The 27,383-nt window shown below is 44.5% G+C and overlaps 1 long non-coding RNA gene across 1 annotated transcript; it reads right to left on the bottom strand.

Annotated features, from left to right (window-relative positions):
* Positions 1-10,407: 10,407 nt before the first annotated feature.
* Positions 10,408-11,458, bottom strand: LOC123112679 (uncharacterized). Its single transcript, XR_006455649.1, has 3 exons — positions 11,408-11,458; positions 11,047-11,218; positions 10,408-10,510 (listed from the first exon to the last, which is right to left on the bottom strand). It is a non-coding gene; the product is annotated as an uncharacterized lncRNA (long non-coding RNA).
* Between the last annotated feature and the right edge of the window lie 15,925 nt (positions 11,459-27,383).

Raw genomic sequence — 27,383 nt, 5'->3', positions numbered from 1 at the left:
TTTGGCGCCGTTGCCGAGGATACATCATCAACATCTACCAGGTTCCCTAATCACAAATATCATCTCCTCACAATTTACATTATTTGCCATTTGCCTCTCGTTTTCCTCTCCCCCACTTCACAAAAAATTTCGTTTTATTTGCCTTCTTTTTCGTTCGCTGTTTTCTTGCCGGATCTGTTTTTGCGTGTGTTCTTGTATGCATAGTCATGATGCCTAAAAGAAAATATTATGATGTTCCTTACCCCAATATTTTGCTTGAAATTGAGAAAAGTACTAAGGAATATATGACTACACAATTTGAGCATAATAAGTATTTTACCGAAGAACTCAAGGAGCACTCCATTGTGTTAGATGCTATAACAAAACAACTTGATGATATTAGTAGAGAAGTTTGCAATCTCCAATCTAAGTATGCTTTTGCTGAAAGTTTGCTAGGAAAAATATCTGATGCACAAACTACCCTAGTAAATCAAATGGTCGCTAAACCAATCTCGCTAGAAGATAAAAATGATAAAGATCTTAAAATGATTGGTGTTTCTTCTATTGATTCCTGGTTTAGTAAAATTAAGATTGATGAAAAAGGGACCGGAGAAGAGTCAAGTTTAGCTAGAAGGTGTCCCGATAATTCAGAGGGTGAAAATCATGCTGAGAAAAATGATAAAAGTGGGTTTGAAGAGGTCAAAACTTTAACTAGTGACATGCCCACTCTTTTGGATTACAAAGACTTTAATTATGATAGTTTCTCTTTGGTTGATTGTATTTATTTGTTTCAATCCATGATAAATTCACCCCATGCTTATGAACAAAATAAAGCTTTTACTAAACATATTGTTGATGCTTTGATGAAAGCTTTGGAAGAAAAGTTGGAATTAGAAGTTTCAATTCCTAGAAAATCACATGATGAGTGGCAACCTACTATCAAAGTCAAGATTAAAAATTATGAGTGTTTTGCTTTATGTGACTTTGGTGCTAGTATTTCTACAATTCTGAAATCTTTATGTGATGTGCCTGGTCTTACTGATATTGAAGAGTGTTCTTTAAATTTGCACTTGGCAGATTCTACTATTAAGAAGCCTATGGGAAGAATTAATGATGTTCTTATTCTTGCAAATAGAAATTATGTGCCAATAGATTTTATTGTTCTTGATATTTATTGCAATTTGTCTTGTCCAATTATTCTTGGTAGACCATTTTTACGCACTATTGGTGCCGTGATTGATATGAAAGAAGACAATATTAAATTTCAATTTCCACTAAGGAATGGTATGAAACACTTACCTAGAACAAGAATTAGGCCACCATATGAATCAATCACGAGGGCATCTTATGGATCTAGAAACAAAGACGACAATACTTATATCCTTGCTTTATTCCTAGCTAGGGGCGTGAAACGATAGCGCCCCAAGGAATAAAATTTATTTTTGTCTTTTGCTTTCTGTTCTTGAGTGTTTGCACAATTATTCTACTGTTATGATTGTGTTTTTTGTGTTTTAATTAGTGTTTGTGCCAAGCAAAGCCTTTAGGATCTTCTTGGGTGATAGTTGATTTGACTAGCTGAAAAACAGAAACTTTTGCACTCACGAAAATAATTCTCATTTTTAACAGAAGCATGATAAAATACCAATTCTTTTTGCAGAAGATTAATATACAAATTGCTCAGGTTTTCCTAATTTTTCAGAATTTGTGGAGTTACAGAAGTATTAGAAATATCCATATTACTACAGACTATTCTGTTTTTGACAGATTCTGTTTTCTTTGTGTTGTGTGCTTGTTTTGATGATTCTATGGTTTTCTTTGAAGAGTTTTTGCCATAGAAAAGTTGGAATACAATAGATATATGAATGGGTTTGCAACAGTACTTATAGTAGTGATTTGTTTTCTTATACTAACGGATATCACGAAGGTTTTATTGAGTTTTGTGTGATTGAAGTTTTCAGGTTTTGGGTGATGTTATGATGGATGAAGGAATAAGGAGTGAGAAGAGCATAAGCTTGGGGATGCCCACGGCATCCCAAGCTATTATCCAAAGAGAAGAAAGCAACTAAGCTTGGGGAAGCCCCGAGTGGCATCCCCTCTTTCTTCTAACGACCATCGGTATTTTACTCAGAACTATATTTTTATTCGTCACATACTATGAGTCTTTGCTTGTTTTGATTTTTGTTTTAAGTCTTGAATCCTTGCTGGACACACCTATTTGAGAGAGCAAAATTATGCCATGACTTGTTAGAATTGCTCTCTATGCTTCACTTAAATCTTTATGAGCTATGGAATTGCTCTAGTGCTTCACTTATATCTTTTTGAGCACGGTGTGCTTTAGTATTTTTGAATAGATGCACTCTTGCTTCACTTAGGTTTATTTGAGAGTTAGTAATTTTTTAAGAAATTCTCTCTTGCTTCACTTAAATTAATTTGAGAGAAAGAAATATTATGCTCATGATCTTCACTTATATTTGTTTGAGCTTATCAAAAGCAACACATAAAAATTAGTCCCAAAGTGATAGATATCCAAGAAGGATATAATAAAAACTTTCATGAAGATCATTGGACAAAATAAACTTGATTCCTTGTAATAGTTTTTAGATATGATGATGTGATATGTGAGTCATGTTGATGAGTAATTATGCTTTAGTAAGAATATTAGTGTTAAGGTTTTGTGATTCCCTATGCAAGCACGAAAGTCAATAGTTATGCAATGAAATTACATCTTACTTGTGGTGCATTATTCGGTGTTAATTATGCTCAATGCTCGCTTATGAGATTATTCGTTCCTTGGTTGGTCGCTTCTCAATCTTTTGCTAGCCTTCATTTTGCACTAAGTATGATCACTACTTGTCCATCCAAAATCCTTTAAACCAGTTTTGCCACATGAGTCAACCATACCTACCTATATGCGGTATTATTTTGCCGTTCTAAGCAAATTTGCATGTGCCATCTCTAATTTTCAAAATAAACTTCTCTTTTGTGTGCTCGTACCGCTCATGAACCGGCAGGGGGTGGTTAATATATTTCCATGCTAGATATGTTATTCTCACGATGAGTGTTTATTCACTTGTCATTGCACGAGAGTAAGGCAAAGGTATTGGGGATGCCCAGTCCCGACATGACAAATGAATTTACTTTATGTTGTCAAATAATAAATTCCTTGGAAAGTGTTGGTATGGAAGGCACCCGTGGATACAACTAGCCATGCAAAGTGAAAGTATGGTTGAAAAAGAAATAAACTTTAATTTCTATTTGGGAACCGCCTATGATATATCTAGCATGGAAAGTATTGGGAACTACTCGATCATTCTCGTTGATAGGAAAAGCATGCCTCCCAAAATGTTTTTATCTCTATGTTTTTCGCTTTGAGCTCTGGCACCTCTACAAATCCCTACTTCCCACCGCGAAGGGCCTTTCTTTTACTTTATGCAATTTTTATTTTTAATTTGAGTCTCCATCTTCTCTTATAAAGCACCAACTAGGGGGTACTATGATCGTACTTGAGCATTGGGTGTAGCTAATATGCGAGTGTGTTTCATGAATGGATCAATGATTGAGCATAATGGGCTAGGGATAACTTATTTTAGCATTGATATTTTGAAAGACATGGTTGCTTGTTGATATGCTTGAATATTTAAATCTCATGTCAAAACTAGACTATTGCTTATAAAAGTCCAAACGTCCATGCTACAAAGAAAAGAATGTGAGATGAGCATGTTAGGCAGCATTCCACATCAAAAATTCTGTTTTTATCATTTACCTACTCGAGGACGAGCAGGAATTAAGCTTGGGGATGTTGATGCGTCTCCAACATATCGATAATTTTTTATTGTTCCATGCTGTTATATTATCATTCTTGGATGTTTTACAATAATTTTATAGTCATTTTATATCATTTTTTGGTACTAACCTATTAACATATTGCCAAGTACAAGTTGTTGTTTTTTTTGCATGTTTTTACATTCGCAAGAAATCAATACCAAACGGAGTCCAAACGCAGCGAAACTTTTTGTGGATCTTTTTTGGACCAGAAGACATCCAATGGGCTGGAGAAGCACCTGGGGGGGGTGCTCCGAGGGGAGCACAACCCACTAGGGCGCGCCTGGAGGCCTAGGCACGCCCTGGTGGGTTGTGCCCACCTCGGGTGCCTCTCGAACCGCCTCTTTACTCTATAAATACCCCAATATTCTAGAAACCCTAGGGGAGTCGACAAAAATCAATTCCAGTCGCCGCAAGTTCCAGAACCACCAGATCCAATCTAGATATCATCACGGAGGGGTTCATCATGTCCATTGGTGCCTCTCTGATGATACATGAGTAGTTCTTTGTAGACCTTTGGGACCATAGTTAGTTGCTAGATGGCTTCCTCTCTCTCATTTGATTCTCAATACAATGGTCTCTTGGAGATTCATATGATGTAACTCTTTTTGCGGTGTGTTTGTTAGGATCCGATGAACTTTGAGTTTATGACCAGATCTATCTTTTTATCCATGAAAGTTATTTGAGTCTCCTTTGATCTCTTATATGCATGGTTGCTCATAGCCTCGTATTTCTTCTCCGATATTTGGGTTTTATTTGGCCAACTTGATCTATTTATCTTGCAATGGGAAAGGTGCTTTGTGATGGGTTCAATCTTACGGTTCTTGATCCCTGTGACAGAAGGGGAACCGACACGTATGTATCGTTGCCATTAAGGATAACAAGATGGGGTCTGTTTCTACATAAATAGATCTTGTCTACATCATGTCATCGTTCTTATTGCACTACTCCGTTTCTCCATGAACTTAATACAATAGATGCATGCTGAATAGCGGTCGATGTGTGGAGTAATAGTAGTAGATGCAGGCAGGAGTCGGTCTACTAATCTTGGACGTGATGCCTATATAATGATCATTGCCTGGATATCGTCATGATTATTTGAAGTTCTACCAATTGCCCAACAGTAATTCGTTTACCCACCGTTTGCTATTTTTCTTGAGAGGAGCCACTAGTGAAAACTATGGCCCCCAGGTCTCTTCTTTAATATATTTGCCTTTGCAATCTATTTTCCTTTTCTTTTATTTTCAGATCTGTTAAGCCAAAAATACAAAAATACCTTGCCGCATTTTATTTTATTTGGTGTTCGATGTGTCAATTTATTACAACTTTCTCACGTCCGTTTGCCAATTTCTGGCGTCGTTACCCGAAAGGGATTGACAACCCCTTTAATACGTCGGGTTGCGAGTATTTGTTATTTGTGTGCAGGTGCTGTTTACTTAGTGTTGCTTGGTTCTCCTACTGGTTCGATAACCCTGGTCTCATCACTGAGGGAAATACCTACCGTCGCTGTGCTGCATCATCCCTTCCTCTTTGGGGAAATACCGACATAGTCTAGCAGACATCAATGCCCATCAATTGATGTTAACGGAAGGATTAGGGATTGCCATGCAACAGATGCACTACAAAAAAAGACACATCCATGACATTATGGCCCGAACAAATTTTTTCCTGTCATGGTTATGACCCTTCTATGACGATAATTGTGACAAAAACATGTTTCATCATAGATGTGGTGAGCTCCTACTTCTATGACAAAAAATCATGACAGAAAATGGGCTTTTCGTCCTAGGCGGGCCGGGGACGCACCTGCATGACATTCTTTGGGCAGTCCGTGACATAAAAAATCGTGATAGAAGTGAAGGCGAGGAAGTTTTCGCGGAGTTCCCGATTATGATGGGTGGTCGGGGCCGAGCAATGCAGTGTGGTCTATGTGTTTCTCTCTCATACGCGCATGTGGTGCGAGCCGTGTCGCTATAACTGAACCCGAGCAAGAGGCGTTCGCTTACTGAACCTGAGCGATCGCATTGCTACGCATTTAAGCTGATCAATCGATCCCTTCGCTGCTAACTAAACCTGACCGACTCCTTCGCTGCTAACTGAACCCGATCAATCACTGCTGCTGCTTACTGAAGCCAATCGCCCCCCTGCGAGATGTAGCTAGCCGGCTGGGTTGCCTCTGGATGAACAGTGCCCGTTTGCTACCGCACGTGTGATACGTATAACGAGTCAATACGTGGTGAGTCCAGCCGGTTGGTTGGCTGTGGTTGAAGGGTTTCCGGTGGGGGTTGGATGAACAGGACCCCGGCCGTGTGTAGGCGTTACCGTTGGATGAACATGACCCCGTGGTAGTAGGCTGTTGCTGTTGGATGAACAGGACTTCGAGGAGGCCGCCACACACCCTAGCCGGTGGGGGCTGGATGAACTGGACTCCGTGGAGGCTGGTTGAACAGTAGCTGGTGGAGGCTGGATGAACAGTATCCCGTGGATGAACAGTTGATACGTCTCCATCGTATCTACTTTTCCAAACACTTATGCTCTTGTTTTGGACTCTAATTTGCACGATTTAAATGAAACTAACCTGGACTGACGTTGTATTCAACAGAATTGCCATAGTGTTGTTTTTGTGTAGAAGTCGAAGTTCTCAGATTGACCTGAAAAATTACAAAGGTTTTTTTATAGAATATATAAAAAATACTGGCGGAAGAATATACCAGAGGGGCCCACCCAGGAGCCACAAGTTCAGGGGGCGCGCCTACCCCCCAGGGCGCGCCCTACGAGCTTGTAGGCCCCTGGACCTCTGGCAACCCTAACTCCAACTCCATATATACCTATTCACCAAGAAAAAAATCTAAGAGAAGGATCCATCGCGTTTTATGAAATGGAGCCGCCGCCACCTATTCTTCATCGGGAGTGCTGATTTGGAATCTGTTTGGGGCTCCGGGAGGGGGATCCAAAGCTATTATCATCATCAACCTTCCTTCGTCACCAATTTGATGATGCTCACCGCCGGGAGTGAGTAATTCCTTCGTAGGCTTGCTGGACGGTGATGGGTTGGATGAGATTTATCCTGTAATCGAGTTAGTTTTGTTAGGGCTTGATCCCTAGTATCCATTATGTTGTGAGATTGATGTTGTTATGACTTTGCTATACTTAATGCTTGTCACTAGGTGTCACACCCTAGCTAGTTCATGCATTAGAGTGTTGCATCATGTTTATTTTCCCAGAAAACTGAAATGGGGATGACAGAACCCCCAGCACCCCCTGGAACAACTAGGGTTTACTAAAAACTTTTTCAATGAACCTGAAATGCCCTTCTAAAAAGTCCACCCTTTTTGTTTTGGGTTAAAACCTTTGACAAAAATGGTGCACACTTTTCTAGGACATCATAAGGTCATTGGATTAAATCATTACTAATTGCATTTGGGCAATTTAAATCCTATAAATATTTTAAAATGCCCAAATAATCCTGAAAGTATTTTTAGGCTGTTGAGAATATTTTCAAATGTGCCTCTGAATATTTCCAGGTTTTTCCTAAATGGAATAGTATTTTTACTATTTCAAAACACAGAACAGGAATAAATAAAAAGAAAATAGAAAGCAGAAAGAGTAGAGGCTTACCTGACGCCCACCTAGCAGGCCCACCTGCTGGCCCAGCCCAGCCACCGCTCCAGCGAGCTACTTGGCTTGGCCAGGCAGGTGCTCGACGCCAGCACCTGTGTGCGCCACGCAGCTGCCCGCCACCCTGCTTCCTCCCCTCGCCGTGCTGATGCCCTAGTTCGGTCACACACTTCTCTCCCGAGCTCGCAGACACGCCTCTCTCTCCCCAGCTCCTCTCCCTCGCTCTCCCGAACCATGGTCGACAATGCCGCGCCCGCACCACCGTGCTAACCGCGTCCGCCGTCGTCCCCGTGCCGCGTCACCGTGTCCACCAGCTCCGCCGTCGTCGACTATGTCGAGCAGGCTTAGCCCCGAGCGCTCGCTCGCTCTGGAGTCGCCGCTGACCCCGTCTCCCCCAACTCCGGCCGCCGAGATCGCCATCGTCGCCCCGCTCAGCTCCGGCCTTCCCCGAGCCCGCTTCGACGCTTGCTGCAATCGCCGTGATCCTAGCTCCGTCCTCCCACTCTCCATTAACTCCCTCCTGCACCGTGTGCACCGCACCACCCTCACCCGAGCACCCGCCATCGCCGAGCTCGTCGCCGACGTGACTCCGGCCACCCATCGTCCACACCATTGTGACCAACGCACTCACCGCACTCGCAGGAGCCCGTAGCACCACTCCACGCGCCTCGCCGTGCCCCGTAGCCTCGATTTCGACCTCGCTCGAACTCCGGGGACGTTTCCGGCCACCCCAGCTCCACCCACTGCCACCACTCGATGCGGCTTGCTCCCAGCTACGCGTAGATGCTCTCCGCCGTTGTTTTGGTCGCCGGAGCACGAAACCCGCACCACTCCGCCACGTCTGGCCTCGTCGGCGGCTAAACGCCGGCGAGTTTGACCCTATTTGACCCCGCGTGGGCCCAGGTTGACTCCCCCTGAGTCTATGACACGTGGGACCGCTCTGCTAATTAACCTGGATTAGCACTAACTAAATTTAGTTAGTTAATTAACTACTGACATGCGGGTCCCACTGGTCAGGTTTGACCTGGACATGCCCCGTTGACCATTGACGTCACCCTGACGCAATGCTGATGCAATAATTCAATTACTGGAATTATTCTTATACAGGAAATTCCAGAAAATATTACAAACTTCAAAAATTCATAACTTTTAATCTGTAACTCCAAATGCAAAGATTTATATATGAAATTTGATTAGAAAAATTCAATATTTCCATCTGTAATGGTTCCATGCATGACAAAACACTTTAACCTTGTTGTTTAGGTGAAACAAGCTAATGCACTTATATGACTTAAGAACATAAGCTTTCATTTGAATCCGTGATTCAAATAGACTCAAACCATCTTGTTTCACAATGCATTAGGCAGGACACCTCATATTGCCATGTCATAGCATGCATCATATTATTGCCTATTGCCATGGATGATTGTGTTTCTGTGGTGTCTTTTGTGGTAGGTTCTGCCTCCGAGGATATTCACGAGTATCCAACTGAAGGACAGTACCCTACTACTACTCCATCATGCAAGCAGCCCCATCGATCATATCGATACAATCCCATGTTCTCGCTTCTACTCTCATTTACTGCATTAAGACAACAACGTTTCAAACTGCTGTGTGCTGCGGTAGTTGAACCCTTATCCTCTGCATGACCTGTCATTGCCACAGTAACTAGATGAAACCCACTAGCATGTGTAGGAGTTGATTGAGCCATGCATGTGTTTCCTACCTTTCTATGCCTGCTATGCTTAGAGTTGTGTCAGGTCTGGTTCATCTGGGTGATGGGCTAGAGTGAAATGATTACATCGGTAATGTGAGGGATGTGTTGAACATGTTTTGGTAAAGGTATTGATGAGAGGCCATGTAGGAGTACATGGTGGGTTGTTTCATTGAGGCCGTCCCTAAGAACTGAGATCTATATGCGTGATTTAAGATTCAGCTACTACCACACATTGGGCCCTGAAATATGACCCCGCTCAACTTACTGACCCCTCTCGTCCTCTGTCCAGGAGTTGCAACTAGTTTTTGGTGTTTATAGGTTATGTGTTGGCGGCCGTGCGTAGTGCTGACCCTAGGGGTGGGCTATGATGCGGTAGATACACCGTGGCCGGGTATGCCGGGCGCCCATTTGGCGTCTCGGGACCCTGTACACATCATTTGGGGCCGTTGAGGACACCCCGGCCGGATTTCCTTGCCGATGGAACCCGAATAGGCGATAAATCTGGACTAGAGACTTGTGTGGTTAGTCAGGTCGTGGTCTACACCCACGTCGACTTTCGCTTGAAGTTTGCCGAGCACATGTCGTGTGCAGACGCTAAGTGGTGGAAACATGTGTGACGAAATACACCCGTATAAAACTATTTGAATAGCCGCGTCCGCAGTAAAGGACTACTTGGTTGCCTATATAGTTCATAGACAAGTTAATGGCTACTACTAAAAGACTCAAGATAAATGTGAGTACCGAGGATGGCCCTCTCGTAGAATGACGAGGGAGGATCCCCGGTGGAGTATTGTGTTGGTGATTAGTGGACTCGTGTGCAAGAACTATTTTACAGTGGTGTCTCGTAGGATAGCTTAGCCAAGAGTCAAAGCTAGCTTGCCGCAATAACTCCACCACCTTCTTGAGAATGAGCATGTATCGTAGGATCTGTTGTAAGACTTGCTGAGTACCTTTGTACTCATGTTGCTTTAATTTCTGTTTTCAGACGAAAACACCGCCCCCTTCGATGGGTTTTACGTAGACCTCGACGTCGATGAGTAACTTGCCACCCAGATGGTGATTCTGGCCATGGAGGGCCCTTTGTAGATAGACAGGCTTCGTCAAGCCTTCTTTCTTTCTAGTGTCTGTACTCAGACTTATTTGCTTCCGCATGTGCTTGTATGTTTGTATGACTTGAGTGTCGGGTCATGTGACCCCTACCTGTATGAACATGTTACTAGCACATATGCCCGTGCGTTGCACCGAGAGAAAATCTAAGACTTCCTCTTTGCCGCTGTACTAAAAACCTTCAGGATTCATGTCGCGCCAGTCCAAAGGCTTCAAAGGCTTCCTGCCGCTGCCATCCTCTTTGCCACTGGGCGAAGGAACTCCTCTCTGGAAGCCATATGTAGCTTCAAGTAGTTGAAGGTATGTGGATGCAAAGGAAGCTCAGTATATGCTGAATGTTAATGTAATCGTAATCCAGAGATTATTACCAGCAGAATGGTACATTTGCTATGTTAAAATTGGTAAAAAATGGTTTAATGGTAGCCTGTTGTATCACAGATCATAATATTGCTATAAATTTGTGTAAGCAAAAAAGAAAAAGAAACATGAACTGCCATATTCAAATTCTATCAAACCAAGACACTGTTATTCATAAATATCTAGTGTAGATAACAATGACCAATCTGCACGAATAGAATAGTAGTTAGGAGAACCAGTTAATTTTCTTGGAAAAACATACTGAAAAATAGAAGTGATGGAGTGTAGCACTAGCAGATAATCATTAATGTGTTGGAACATTCATTCACATAGTAATAATCTGTCAAATGCTAGCAGTAATGTTTCTCGTGGGATTGGCCAAAAACATCAAACAAAACTATAAGCATCATCTACCTAAGATAGTATCAATGTTACTAAACACATACCTTAAAGTGCAACATGACTATTAGTGTTTGATAGGTTGGTATGTGCCTCCTTAAACGCTGACCGAACTCGGGTCCACCTTGGCGCCCTTCGCTCGCCCACCTCCTCGTCCTTGTTGTCAGTTAGTACCGCGTACTCCCTGCCCTATAAGCTCAGCATCATGTGCACCCGCTCCTGCAACACCAAGCCCACCGACCCAAAATTACACTATGAAGCATCAACAACTACAAGATGTTACAACAAGAACACCATTCTGGTCTACAGCAAAGTTGAAGTCCACTCAATCATTTGCAATACAAAACTTAGAAATACGTACTAACAATCAAAAGTGCTTCCTGTAAAAAAATCTCAGGGGTTTTGCACCTGGAGGAGCTTCCTTTTGAGTCAGAGACATGTAGACATGGCGGATTCCAGCTGATTTTGGAGCGATTCCTACACGAAGCTCCTCAAACTGAAGAATGTAACAATAGCAAACCCATCAACTTGGTGCTTCACTATTTTCATTCAAATCGACCGCCTATGCAGGAAGGAAGCAAAAGGGGAGGAGGGCTGACCGGTGAAATTTAAGAAATAAAGCTTTCGTATGTGCAACATCTCCATATGTTCCGACGTTCAACTTTTTTTATTTAAAAATGGGTCACAACTTTAAATAACAAAACTGAATCACCTACAAATCATGATGTCACACAATGCTAACAATATATGAAGTTTTACCCATATCAAATGTTAAATGAATAATCACTTTCTAATTTAAAAGAGATACAGAGTTCAAAATAGTATGATGAATAAAAAATGAAAATCAACTATGAGACACGAAGGTCAGGTGGCTTGCTATGTTTTGTAGCACCAATCTCCATTACCAAAATTGAGATGCTGAGAAATAGGATTAAGAACTAAAAAATCAACAAAGCTTATCAGAAGATATGAAAATGTTACCCTATAATTATCAGACCATCGAGTTGATCCTTTTTTCAGATGTAGAATTTGTCATATTAGGCAAGAGGATCAATGAACTCCTTGTGGGCTGACATTGAGAAGCATACAATGGTAATACAATTCACTAGATTAGCACCTCAAGTCCTTAACCCATGCCACTTCCTTTGTTAATTAGCAAAGCCAACTCCAATATGTCCGCTAAAGCATTGTCCATCTGCAATGTCCTGTTTAAGAAATTAAGACATCAAATTACACATAGGAGACAACTCCAGTTCTGTTGTCAAACTGCGGTGATGTTTCAGGTCCTTACATCAAATTACATTTGGAAAATTGTCAGAACAAATTAGATAAAATTAAACTATTAATTACTCATGTCTATATGATGACCCAAGCAAGGTGGCAACCAGAGTATGTCGGAATAGCTTTATTGAGTGCTTATAGTTATATATCATTGCCCAGAATAGAAGGACATATGAAAAAACAAGTGTAGGAAGATAGAATTAGATCAATAACAAAGTACCTAAAATTACCATAGGTGCGAGATGTCAATGAGCCTTAAATGCAAGCAGTGCCCTGTCGAGCATATAGGCTGGAGTTTGGAGGCAAACCATGATATATGTGTAGATGTTTCATCTGCACAACAAACCTATATTTGGCTCACTATTTTGTGATTTTCCTAAAGTAGCTAATTAGTCATCAACTTTATCCATTAAATCTCCATCACGTATGTCAAACTCCTGAACATGGAGACTGTCTGCCTGTAGCTAGCCCCTACAAAATAACTAGAGAAAAATGCATCTATCAGTGAGAAATAAACTTTTAACAGTGTAAGTTTCCAGCCATATCAATCCTCGCTTTGAGACTTTCGACAAAGATCGGTTGAGGAGCTACAATTGTCTGTTAGGCTCGAGAGCCAGCAGCACAAACAACATGTACGTACCACCAACAGCAAGACCAATGATGCCATGCTGGATGCTAATGGTTTTAGGTCTAGCACAGACGGACGACGACGTCGACCGGGGAGACTCGCGGAGGCCGTTGGGACCGTGCTGGATGCGGCGGCGGCGCATCCCATAACTCTAGAGAGGGACAGGGGATTGAGCGAGACGGGATTTTGGAATTAGCCATCGACGGGTTAATAGATGGCTTCTAAATATCATGACAGAGATGGAGATAGCGATAATTGAGAGAGAGGTGTCCCCAGCAGCTAGCTCAACCGACGTCGCTGCTTGTCGATGCCTCAAACACCTGCAACATGTAGCAGAAAAATCAGAGAAGGAAGCGCAGCAGCAGCTCCTCCGATGCAAGCGTTGGCTACCGTCACCGGAGGGAAGGGTGGGATGCAACAGAGCACGAATCAATTAACACATAAACCATACCAAAAAATTGAGCTCAAACAGTAGCAAGTTGATGAGCACGGGAGGCACATGGACCTCAAGCAGTACCAATTTTTTTCATCTTTCAGTACCAGCTCCCTAAATTCAAGATTGAACAATTGAATTAACAACTGCAGTTAAGCCAGGCATTAATTCAACTAACAAATTCATGGTTAACTTTGCTGTTCAATTCAAGGAACAATCAACACCTCAATGCCTCAATGGCCACGAACAAGAGGAGAGAGAGGAGGGGGTGAACTCACCTGACAGAAAGGAGGAAGCTCCATGGGTGGTGCGTCCTAAGCTGCAGCAAGGCAAGGTCGACCCCTCCTTCCTCAAGCATCCAATCCTTGCCCTGCACATCTAACATGGAGGACCAAACCAACTATTAGAGAGAGAAAGGTGGGCGTCGGAGAGGAGCCGCCGGAGGCATCGGAGCCACACCAGTGTGGAGGCACCTGAAACCCTAGCCATGGTGAGGGCTTAAAGTCATCACTGGTGGCCGGGAGCGGCGAATCCCGCTGGGGTAAAAGAGCCAGCGGAGCAAGAAGAGCTCGGCCCGGTGCTGCGCGGTGGCGGAATTCGCCGGAGAACGCCGTAATCGACCGTCATCTGTGGCGGAGGAGATGTGTCCAGGGAGAGAGAGAAAGGGGTCGCGGGAGAGAGAGAGAGATGGATGGGTGGGGGATCGAATTGATGTGGGAGGGGCAAAGGCCGCCGGAGGTGAGGTTTGGGAGGGACGATGCTATGGGTGGCAGCGGCGGCGGCGATGCAGCGACATGCCTGGCCTATGACGATGATTACCACGAAGAAAGAAAAGCACGACGGACGAAATAAAATACAAAGCATTTTTTACTTACCGCATTGATTTTGACTGCGGGTTGAATACCGAAAAATACAATGACTTTTTCGCAAAAAGGCCACGACGGTGAACCCGGAGACTCAATCCGTGCTTTATTATTAGGGAGAGATGTAGCTCTCCGGAGTCTTTAAATAAAGTACTTGAGTTGTAGAGTTTTGTTGTGATGCCATGTTGTATTTACACGTATCGAACATATTGTGTGTATGATTGAAATGCTTGGTATGTGTGGGATCCGACAATCTAGTTGTTTATCCTTGGCAGCCTCTCTTATGGGGAAATGTAGTCTAGTGCCTTCTTGAGCCATAGTAGTCCACTACAGCCCGGTTCACCGGAGTCCTACTAGCCCAACACTACTGCTCATGACACTTGACTGGCCGACATGTGTTTCACTTTGTTCCTGTGTCTGTCCCTTCGGGGAAATGTCACACGGTGACATCCGGAGTCCTGCCTAGCCTGCTACAGCCCGGGTTCCCCGGAGTCCTGTTAGCCCAGTGCTACAGCCCGGATTCACACGCTGCTGACCAACATGCTCGTTGTGATTCATGAATGCATGTCCCCATAGGTTAGTGCCGCTTTGGGTTCATGACTAGCCATGTCGCCCTGGGTTCTCTATCATATGGATGCTAGCGACACTATCATATACGTGAGCCAAAAGGCGCAAACGGTCCCGGGCCATGGTAAGGCGACACCCGTGGGGATACCGTGCGTGAGGCCGCAAAGTGATATGAGGTGTTACCGGCTAGATCGATGTGACTTGGAATCGGTGTCCTGACACTAGGGCCCGAGTGTTATGATTTCAGATCTGAACCTATTATGTTTTCATGAATATATGTGTGTTCTTGATCCTATCTTGCAAGTTATATGCATCTATTACGAGTTATGATCCACATACCCTAAGGTGACAATAATTGGGACTCTTTCCAATGATTACTGTAGTTTCAGGAGTGCATGTATTCACTAAGTGCTAATGTGATGACCCATGATGTCTACTACACAACCTTCTTCTTGTAGACGTTGTCGGGCCTCCAAGTGCAGAGGTTTGTAGGACAGTAGCAAATTTCCCTCAAGTGGATGACCTAAGGTTTATCAATCCGTGGGAGGCATAGGATGAAGATGGTCTCTCTCAAGCAACCATGCAACCAAATAACAAAGAGTCTCTTGTGTCCCCAACACACCCAATACAATGGTAAATTATATAGGTGCACTAGTTCGGCGAAGAGATGGTGATACAAGTGCAATATGGATAGTAGATAATGGTTTTTGTAATCAGAAAATATAAAAACAGCAAGGTAGCAAGTGGTAAAAGTGAGCACAAACGGTATTGCAATGCTAGGAAACAAGGCCTAGGGTTCATACTTTCACTAGTGCAAGTTCTCTCAACAATAATAACATAATTGGATCATATAACTATCCCTCAACATGCAACAAAGAGTCACTTCAAAGTCATTAATACGGAGAACAAACGAAGAGATTATGGTAGGGTACGAAACCACCTCAAAGTTATCCTTTCTGATCGATCTATTCAAGAGTCCGTAGTAAAATAACATGAAGCTATTCTTTCCGTTCGATCTATCATAGAGTTCGTACTAGAATAACACCTTAAGACACAAATCAACCAAAACCCTAATGTCACCTAGATACTCCAATGTCACCTCAAGTATCCATGGGTATGATTATACGATATGCATCACACAATCTCAGATTCATCTATTCAACCAACACAAAGAACTTCAAAGAGTGCCCCAAAGTTTCTAGCAGAGAGTCAAGACGAAAACGTGTGCCAACCCCTATGCATAAGTTCACGAGGTCACAGAACTCGCAAGTTGATCACCAAAACATACATCAAGTGGATCACGTGATATCCCATTGTCACCACAGATAAGCACGTGCAAGACATACATCAAGTGTTCTCAAATCCTTAAGGACTCAATCCGATAAGATAACTACAAAGGGAAAACTCAATCCATACAAGAGAGGAGAGGGGGAGAAATATCATAAGATCCAAATATAATAGCAAAGCTCACGATACATCAACAACGTATCACCTCAAGAACACGAGAGAGAGAGAGAGATCAAACACATAGCTACTGGTACATACCCTCAGCCCCGAGGGTGGACTACTCCCTCCTTGTCATGCAGAGCGCCGGGATGATGAAGATGGCCACCGGAGAGGGATTCCCCCCCTCCGGCAGGGTGCCGAAATGGGTCTAGATTGGTTTTCGGTGGCTACGGAGGCTTCTGGCGGCGGAACTCCCGATCTATTCTGTTCTCCGATGTTTCTAGGGTATATGGATATATATATATATGCGAAAGAAGTTGGTCAGGGGGGCCACGAGGCAGGGGGGCGCGCCCCCCACCCTCGTGGTGGCCTCGGGACTCTTCTGGCCCACCTCCGGTACTCCGCGGGCTTCTTCTGGTGCAAAAATGATCTCCGTGAAGTTTCAGGCCAATTGGACTCCGTTTGATTTTCCTTTTCTGCGATAGTTAAAAACAAGGAAAAAACAGAAACTCGCACTGGGCTCTAGGTTAATAGGTTAGTCCTAAAAATCATATAAAATAACATATTAATGCATATAAAACATCCAAGGTTGATAATATAATAGCATGGAACAATAAAAAATTATATATATGTTGGAGACGTATCAAGCATCCCCAAGCTTAATTCCTGCTCGTCCTTGAGTAGGTAAATGATAAAGACAGAATTTTTGATGTGGAATGCTACCTAACATATTTATCCATGTAATTCTCTTTATTGTGGCAAGAATATACAGATCCATAAGATTCGGGAAAAAAGTTTAATATTGACATAAAAATAATAGTACTTCAAGCATACTAACAAAGTAATCATGTCTTCTCAAAATAACATGGCCAAAGAAAGCTATCCCTACAAAATCATATATTCTGGCTATGCTCTATCTTCATCACATAGAATATTTAAACCATGCACAACCCCGATGACAAGCCAAGCAATTGTTTCATACATTTGATGTTCTCAAACTTTTTCAATCTTGACACAATACATGAGCGTGAGCCATGGACATAGCACTATAGGTGGAATGGAATGGTGGTTGTGGAGAAGACAAAAAAGGAGAATATAGTCTCACACCAACTAGGCGTATCAACTGGCTATGGAGATGCCCATCAATAGATATCAATGTGAGTGAGTAGGGATTGCCATGCAACAGATGCACTAGAGCTATAAGTGTATGAAAGCTTAAAAAGAAACTAAGTGGGTGTGCATCCAACTCGCTTGCTCACTGTGACGCCCAAGACCAGAGCTTCAGATGCCTTCCATGTTTCCGAGTGTTGTCGGGTGATTCGTTCTGGTTCGTTGTATCATGTGCATTGCATCATGCCATCATATCATCATGTCATAAGTCTTTTTGCATCTCAACTAAATAATTTGTGTGGATCTTTGATCCATTTAAATTGAGGGAAGAGTGACTTCTCTTTATAACATTATCCTCCCGATATTAGGGAGCTATATTAAATATTCCATTTTCAGAATCACCTATAACACACTTGCAATTTATCACATGCCCTTTTTCGCTTCAAGTTTGGTCCCCAAACTTTTCCTATAATTTCTTTCGTCACTTCCCCGAGCTCCACCTAAATTCTCAACATTTCTAGGCACTTCAAAACCCTAGCCCTAGTTCAAACCATTTGATTAAATTCAAATGAGTTTACATTCATATCTTCCGATCTTGCCACTTCTAATTTTCTCGAACCTTGCATATTTTTATGAGTCCGGGAAATTGTCCTCGTGCCCAGATTCTGCCCCTACCTTCTCTTTATTTTCATTCTCCTTCTCTGGTTTGTTTTCTAAAAGAAAAAGAATGGAGAGAGGAGCCCAGCCAGGCCTCTGGCCACTTGCGCCTCCTAGCAGAAGCCCACCTAACCTAAACCTAGGCCCGATCCCCTCCTCCATCTCCTCTCCCCTCGCGCCGCCAGGGAGCCTGACTCCCGCATCTCGCTCGATCCCATCTCATCCCCCTCGTTCCCTTGCGCCATCTCTCCCTCCTCTCGATCCATCTCTCTCCCCAATTCCCTCGCGCCTCCTGACGCCATCCAGGCCAGGGTTCCCTCGCCACCGGAGCGGAGCTCCTCTACATGCCGCGAGACCCCCGCGCCCGTCCTCCTCCTTGCTGCCCTTGGTGCCGCGCCACCAGACCTCCCCGTCGCCCTCGTCGTCGACCAGCGCGCCCCTGCCTTCCTCCCTCCTCCTTCGGTTCAGGGAGCCAGGCCGAAGCCCGTCGGCCTCCTCGCCTCCGTTCACCTTCGCCTCGAGCTGCCGGAGAGCGCCGCCGCGCCTCCTACCATGGCCTTCGTCTTTTCTTCCTCGCGCGCCCGCGACCAGGGCCCTCGTCATCAAGTTCGCCTGCGTGCTATCTCCTGCTCCTTCGACCTTGCCTTGCTCTGCGACCAGCGCCATCGCCCACTGCTTCCTGCGTTGAGGAGGCCCGCCAGCCAAGTCCCTGTGCTCGCGCCTCCTGCCCGAGCCGTCCTCTTCAGACAAGTCCATGGCCGCCGCTTCACCAGGGACGCCGGGCGCCACCAGCAGCAGTTCTAGTCGGCCCCGCCGCCAAGTCCCGTCGCCGGAGCTCGCCTTTGTCCCGACTCTGGCGGGTTCAGGCCCTTTGTCGTGCCTTGCTTCCCGCAGCTGACCGTGACCAGCCGTAGGCCTCCGTGCTTTCATCCTGCCGCTGCCGGCCACTCTGGCCCTTGTACATCAGGTTTGACTCGAGGAGACGGACACCGCCGGCAAGTCCGAAGACCCCAATGCACCCGTGGCAGTCAAGTACCTCTGCCGAAGACTCCCACCGAAAACACGTGAACGACTACTACATGAACGAGCACCACGACGACCCTCGAAGAGTTCGGATTCGTCAAGTTCATGTACGTGTGTGTACGACTACATACCTGGGATTCGTCTAGTACCTCTACGGGAGACCCGAACGTTTACGAACGGTGCACGACGCCCGGAGCCCTCGGATCCATCAAGTTTGACTACCTTCATGTGAACCACTACTGTCGCCCCGAAGACGTTGGAGTCATCAAGTACCTCTCCGAACGAACGTGAACGACTACCATCACCAGAACGGGACCGGAAAGTCTGAAGACCCCAAGTACCACGACACCGATGACATGGACATCTACGGAAACTCGGGCAACGATAAACATGTACCACTACCGTCGCCGAGATCGTGAGAATCTCTACCGTCGACCCTAGAGCATGCGAGAACGGCTACTTCCCCTACCGCCGTCGCGAGAACTGTCCCGTTTGCACACTTTGAAGGTATAACCCCGAGACGACCACCCGTGAACGAATGCATGCGTGATGTATGAGATGCTCGTGCTTGCTCCGTGCTCGAATTGTCGGTGCATGTTACCCCTCTTTTGCCTTGTCACCATCGTCGACACATGGGACACCCGGTATCCGGGAGTGCCCCACCATCTTTTGCACGCATCCGCACACTTCTCCTTTGCATCGGTATCTCAATCGAGTTACCGGAACTGGAACATTGCAGTGGCACCGTTTTCGTTATCGTTGCCGTGGCACCCCTTTTATTTCCTCCACGATGACAAATGCTCCATATAATGTTCTTATCAACATTTTCTTTAAAACTTGCATAATTTTGCACATGTCATCCGCATCATGATAACAACATCAAGAATGTTTAAAATTGTTGTTTGCTTTAAATTGCTAATTGCATATGGGGTTTTACCAGAATTATTGTTTGGCGTTCCGGCCTCATTTAAACTTGCCTAAATAGATGATTTCCTTATGCTCTCCTCTTGCCATGTTTAGCAACATTTAATATTGTTGAGTACCTAAACGAGATCGAACTAAATAACTTGAATGTGGTGTTCCGTCAATATGCAACTTGTTGCATAATTGAGCTCCACTTAATTTGTAGGATTGTTTGTGCATTTTGCCATGCCGATATTTAAACCGGACATGCATCATCCTTGATTGTGCATCATGCCATGTATTTGTGGTGGTTGTTTACTATGTTGTTTGCTTCTTTCCGGTGTTGCTTCTTTGGGTTGGTTCCGATAACGTTGTGTTTGTGAGGATCCGTTCGACTACGTCCGTTTGTCTTCTTCATGGACTCGTTCTTCTTCTTTGCGGGATCTCAGGCAAGATGATCATACCCTCGAAATCACTTCTATCTTTGCTTGCTAGTTGCTCGCTCTTTTGCTATGCCTACGCCGCGATACCTACCACTTGCTTATCATGCCTCCCATATTGTTGAACCAAGCCTCTAACCCACCTTGTCCTAGCAAACCGTTGTTTGGCTATGTTACCGCTTTGCTCAGCCCCTCTTATAGCGTTGTTAGTTGCAGGTGAAGATTGAAGTTTGTTCCTTGTTGGAACACGGAGATGTTGTTTCTTGTTGGAACATGGTTACTTGTTGGGATATCACGATATATCTTATTTAATTAATGCATCTATATACTTGGTTAAGGGTGGAAGGCTCGACCTTATGCCTGGTGTTTTGTTCCACTCTTGCCGCCCTAGTTTCCATCATATCGGTGTTATGTTCCCGGATTTTGCGTCCTTATGCGGTTGGGCTATTATGGGAACCCCTTGACAGTTCGCCTTGGATAAAACTCCTCCAGCAATGCCCAACATTGGTTTTACCATTCGCCACCTAGCCTCTTTTTCCCTTGGGTTTCGCGGACTCAAGGGTCATCTTTATTTTAACCCCCCCGGGCCAGTGCTCCTCTGAGTGTTGGTCCAAACTAGAGCCCTGTGCAGCGCCCCCTCGGGGAAACTCGAGGTTTGGTTTTAGTTGTACGGATTGCTCATCTGAGTGTGCCCTGAGAACAAGATATGTGCAGCTCCTATCTAGATTTGTCGGCACATTCGGGCGGTGTTGCTGGTTTTGTTTTAACTTGTCGAAGTTGTCTTGTAGAACCGGGATACGGAGTCTGATCGGAATGTCTCGGGAGAAGGTATATCCTTCGTTGACCATGAGAGCTTGTGATGGGCTAAGTTGGGACTCCCCTGCAGGGTTTTGAACTTTCGAAAGCCGTGCCCGCGGTTATGGGCAGATGGGAATTTGTTAATGTCCGGTTACAGAAAACCTGAAGTTGACCTTAATTAAAATACATCAACCGCGTGTGTAACCGTGATGGTCTCTTTCCGGCGGAGTCCGGGAAGTGAACACGGTGTTGGAGTTATGTTAACGTAGGTTGTTCTAGGATCACTTCTTGATCATAGTTTCTCGATCGTGCTTTGCCTTCTCTTCTCGCTCTCATTTGCGTATGTTAGCCACCATATATGCTAGTCGCTTGCTGCAGCTCCACCTCATACCTTTTACCTTACCCATAAGCTTAAATAGTCTTGATCGCGAGGGTGTGAGATTGCTGAGTCCCGTGACTCACAGATACTTCCAAAACCAGCTTGCAGGTGCCGATGAGTCCGTGCAGATGACGCAACCAAGCTCAAGGAGGAGCTCGACGAAGATCTTGTCCTTTGTGTTGTTTCGTTCTAGTTGATCAGTAGTGGAGCCCAGTTGGGGTCGATCGGGGATCTGTGTAGCATTTGGGGTAGTCTTCTTTTATTTTGGTTCCGTAGTCGGACCTTGATTGTATCTGGATGATGTAATGCTTTATTCATGTATTGTGTGAAGTGGCGATTGTAAGCCAACTATGTATCTCTTTCCCTTATGTATTACATGGGTTGTGTGAAGATTACCTCACTTGCGACATTGCTTTCAATGCGGTTATGCCTCTAAGTTGTGCTTCGACACGTGGAAGATATAGCCGCATCGAGGGCGTTACAAGTTGGTAATCAGAGCCTTCCCCGACCTTAGGAGCCCCACTGCTTGATCGAATTAGCGGACGAGTTGAGTCTAGAAAAAATATTTTGAGTCATTTAGAAATTATATATCGGAGAGTTTAGGAATTCTTTTTACTCCCCAGTCCCTTCATCGCTCTGGTAAGGCATCCTGACCTAGAGTTTTGACTCTTCTCTTCTCAAATTTCACTAAAAAAAAATTAGGATCACGCGGGTATATTGGAATCGTTCCGATCGATTTGTGACGAGAACATTGTTCCTGGTGCCTGCTGTCATTTAGGGGTTGTGGCAGTGTACCGGGGAGTTGAGCTCCGAGGTGTTGTCGTGATAATTTTATCGTTGCAGTTCTGGAATACCTGAGTTTAGTTTCGCCGACATTGAAAATCTCTTTTATGCAGTTGTTGGTGAGATAACCTCGACGCCGCCCAGTACTGGGGCGGGAGTTCAGGAGTATTGCCATAACTCGTATAACGGATGCTTTTCGAAGGTTGAGGTAAACGATTTCCGAAGATTTCTTGGTTATGTGTTGAAGGATGGATACAGCTGGATGTATGATTTGTTAGTTTTGGGTGAGATATTATGCTTCCCCTGTATCCCCAACACCTGATTGCATAACCGGAAAATTTCGGGAGTTTATAGGTGGGAATTCAAGTAGTTCGTAGGATATCTTTCTGACGGATGTATGATATGAAATTGGGGTTCGACGTCTAGTGGTCCGCCTATCCACGGTTGGTTTTACAGTGGTCTTGTTGTGTCTTAAAGAGTCCTTGGCTATGCAGACTCGGGGACGCTTCGTATGTCATGTGCACTGCCTTGTACATGATGGTGCTGTACGATCGAGCCCGTGTAGGCCCCACCACGAAAACTTTGGACGAAATCTCTATCATATGTTTGTTCCGGCTTATTTTGCAAGCCAATCCTTGTTTTGTTTTGAGATGTGTTATTCGAGTTGCTTCGAAGTCAAATGTTGATTCCATACCCTTTCCTAAGCGGTGTTCTCATATTTCTATGTGAGTACTAATCCTTCTCGATCATCGAGTTGGTCATTCCAATTTCTTCTCAACCGGCGAGCTTCCCTTCAAGTGGATCCGATCATTTCAACATTTGCAAGATCCAATCTCAGTTCTTCTCAACGGTGTTCATTTCATTCGTCCCAAGCTGCCTTTGTTTTCCCACCCACCCACCCTTTTTCTTCGAGGACTTAGAATTCTTAATCAAGTATCCATCTTATTGGTTATGAAGTCTTCCTCTTCCTTTTCCATCAATATTCTTATCCGGTGATTCTCATGAAGAGTCTAACGGAGATTCAAGTTCATCATTCTCCATTCTTTCCTTTTCTGGTGGATCCAATTCAAGCTTTCGGTGTTGATCATATTCTTTTCTGTATTTCAAATGCTTTTCCCGTGCCAGTGTACCTCATAACCATTCATTTCTCGCTATTCATTTGTTCCGGAGTGCTCAAGATATCTCGAAGATTCGTGTTTTCCACTCTGCATTCGTTCAAGATCTTTCGAGGTTGTTATCTCATTCTAGCCATTCAATTCAATTGGTGCAATCTCAGTTTCTAGCGATCGTTTTACGGTGTATCTTTTGAGTGGGCCCTAACCCACAGGTCTTTTCCCAAGATCTTACCTGACTCTTCTTATTTTCCCGGAGCTATCCTAAATTCTTGTCAAAGTTTGATGTAAGTTTAAATTTTCATTAGTCATATGTCTTTCTCCAAGATCTGTCAAATTCTTTCATCGTTGGTTCAACCTTTCTAATTTTTCATCCCAGAGTATCTCAACAATTCATGGTGGTGTTTCTCATCGTCATTCTCAACATTTGAATACCGGAGAAGAGTTTTTCCTCCATATCTTATCCGCTCTCTCACAGATTCATGGTTCTAACTTGATGTCATCCTCTCATAATTGTTTTGATTGTGATAATTCTTTTCACCCATCCGGAGCAATTCAAGAGTCTTCTCAGTTTGATTATCTGGAGTCCATCAAATTCAGGTTTATTCATTCTCAGCTTTCAGTTGTCATTCTCCAATCTTACTGGTGCATTGTTCAAGTGATCTCTAATCAGTCGTGATTCCTTCGTTCTCATGGATCTAAATTCTCTCAAGCATCTTCGTTTATTTGCTAATTCATCCCGGTGTTTTCCTTATCTTCTCTTCGTTCATTCTTAATTCTTATGGTGGTTCGTTCAAGAATTCTCTTCCGTTGCTATTCTAATTATTCATTCGTTGTCCCCAAATCCTACCGGTAACTTGTTGAAGACGTTCTCAAGTTATGCTAATCCTTTCTACAAGAATAAGTAATATGTCAAATTCATTGATTGTCATCAATTTAATTGGTGAAGGTTAAGCATAATGTAATTCTTATTCTTGTTTCATCCATATGTTAATCTTTTCTTCCGGAGTTTGTTCATGATGATTAAATTCTTGGCTTCAATAGTTCATCTTTCTTTTTTGGAGTTCCAAGCTCTTGCAATTATATCATCACAAAGATCCATCAAAATCATTACAAGGTTTCACCTTGTGTTTTAAACTTCACTTTCTTTTCGTTATCCTTTTGTTACCGGAGTTGGCCATGAAGGTTCTACGTGATGGTTCATCAAGGATTTAATTCATTCTCGAAGTGTTCATTGAGAGTCTTTTCTAAGAAGCTCAAGCTTTCTTCATATTGTAATCCAGAGTGCAATTCTTTCTTTCGTATCATTGGAGGTGGTATTTATGTCATTCTTGATAATTTGAATTCATGTCTCATGATTCACATGTTGTCATGAATGAGGTATTTTAAATCCATCAACCTCTTCGTTGGGGTTATCTTGTGTCATGTTTCTCCTAAAGCCTTCTCTAAGGATCGTTGCTATTTATGGTGCTTATAAATGACCCAAGTTCTTCATTTATCCTCCCGGTGAAATAAGTTCTCGTCTCCTTGTTGATATCAATCCAATCTATTGTTTTTCGTTAGTGGCAGAATTTCACCTCATAGTTTTGAGATGTTCTCCATAAGCCCACTACAAGCTTACTCTTTTTGTTGTTGGTTTTTCAAACAACTCCATTCGAACCTTCTCCTAAAGATGCTTTTGCAAGCTCATTTAAGGTAGAAGATGTTGTTTTCTCCTCCGTTCATTCCATTCCATTTCTCTCTTTTCTTCCGGAGGCATTGTGTTGTTGCTCTCTTCAACCCTTCTTCTTGTTCTTGTCAAGACCTTGTTCTTTTCATGCTTATCCATTTAACCAGAGTGTCGCGTCCTCTTTTCAAGTATCCTCTCATCTTGTCAGGATCATGTTCAATTCCTTCCATGTCCAACCGGAGTGTTGTCGTATGTGATCTCTATCGTTTCGTGTGCTTCGTCTTTCAACCAGAGTCCTTGCATGTGCTTCTTGTTCATTGCATCCTTTATTCTTATGTCTTTCAACCTACAAGGTTCTAGTAATGTTCCTTGTTCCTCTTTCCTAACGGAGTGCTTTCAACTTTGTGCATGTTCGTTGTTTTCTTTTCTCAAAATGGCTTAACCTTTTCAAGGTTCCTTGGTTTCAATCCTTTCTCAAAGGAGCAACTTAGTTTTACCTCTTCTCTTTTCTCTTCTGTTTTTCCCTCCGGTGCCATTCTAGATCTCGGGACGAGATCCTCTCGTAGTGGTGGAGTGTTGTGATGCCCAAGACCGGAGCTTCAGATGCCTTCCATGTTTCCGAGTGTTGTCGGGTGATTCGTTCTGGTTCGTTGCATCATGTGCATTGCATCATGCCATCATATCATCATGTCATAAGTCTTTTTGCATCTCAACTAAATAATTTGTGTGGATCTTCGATCCATTTAAATTGAGGGAAGAGTGACTTCTCTTTATAACATTATCCTCCCGATATTAGGGAGCTATATTAAATATTCCATTTTCAGAATCACCTATAACACACTTTTAATTTATCAAATGCCCTTTTCCGCTTCAAGTTCGGTCCCCAAACTTTTCTTGTAATTTCTTTCGTCACTTCCCCAAGCTCCACCTAAATTCTCAACATTTCTAGGCACTTCAAAACCCTAGCCCTAGTTCAAACCATTTGATTAAATTCAAATGAGTTTACATTCATATCTTCCGATCTTGCCACTTCTAATTTTCTCGAACCTTGCATATTTTTATGAGTCCGAGAAATTGTCCTCGTGCCCAGATTCCGCCCCTACCTTCTCTTTATTTTCTTTCTCCTTCTGTGGTTTGTTTTCTAAAAGAAAAAGAATGGAGAGAGGAGCCCAGCCAGGCCTCAGGCCACTTGGGCCTCCTAGCAGAAGCCCACCTAACCTAAACCTAGGCCCGATCCCCTCCTCCATCTCCTCTCCCCTCGCGCCGCCAGGGAGCCTGACTCCCGCATCTCGCTCGATCCCATCTCATCCCCCTCGTTCCCTTGCGCCATCTCTCCCTCCTCTTGATCCATCTCTCTCCCCAATTCCCTCGCGCCTCCTGACGCCATCCAGGCCAGGGTTCCCTCGCCACCGGAGCGGAGCTCCTCTACATGCCGCGAGACCCCCGCGCCCGACCTCCTCCTTGCTGCCCTTGGTGCCGCGCCACCAGACCTCCCCATCGCCCTCGTCGTCGACCAGCGCGCCCCTGCCTTCCTCCCTCCTCCTTCGGTTCAGGGAGCCAGGCCGGAGCCCGTCGGCCTCCTCACCGCCGTTCACCTTCACCTTGAGCTGCCGGAGAGCGACGCTGCGCCTCCTGCCATGGCCTCCGTCTTTTCTTCCTCGCGCGCCCGCGACCAGGGCCCTCGTCATCAAGTTCGCCTGCGTGCTATCTCTTGCTCCTTCGACCTTGCCTTGCTCTGCGACCAGCGCCATCGCCCACTGCTTCCTGCGTTGAGGAGCCCCGCCAGCCAAGTCCCTGTGTTCGCCTCCTGCCCGAGCCGTCCTCTTCAGACAAGTCCACGGCCGCCGCTTCACCAGGGACGCCGGGCGCCACCAGCAGCAGTTCTAGTTGGCCCCGCCGCCAAGTCCCGTCGCCGGAGCTCGCCTTCGTCCCGTCTCCGGCGGGTTCAGGCCCTTTGTCGTGCCTTGCTTCCCGCAGCTGACCGTGACCAGCCGTAGGCCTCCGTGCTTTCATCCTGCCGCTGCCGGCCACTCTGGCCCTTGTACATCAGGTTTGACCCGAGGAGACGGATACCGCCGGCAAGTCCGAAGACCCTAATGCACCCGTGGCCGTCAAGTACCTCTGCTGAAGACTCCCACCGAAAACACGTGAACGACTACTACATGAACGAGCACCACGACGACCCTCGAAGAGTTCGGATTCGTCAAGTTATCTACGTGTGTGTACGACTACATACCTGTGATTCATCTAGTACCTCTACGGGAGACCCGAACGTTTACGAACGGTGCACGA

Source organism: Triticum aestivum, chromosome 1A (assembly GCF_018294505.1).
Source record: "Triticum aestivum cultivar Chinese Spring chromosome 1A, IWGSC CS RefSeq v2.1, whole genome shotgun sequence".
NCBI lineage: Eukaryota > Viridiplantae > Streptophyta > Magnoliopsida > Poales > Poaceae > Triticum > Triticum aestivum.
Note: the sequence above shows the minus strand (reverse complement) of the source record. Positions and strands in the feature narration are given on the sequence as shown.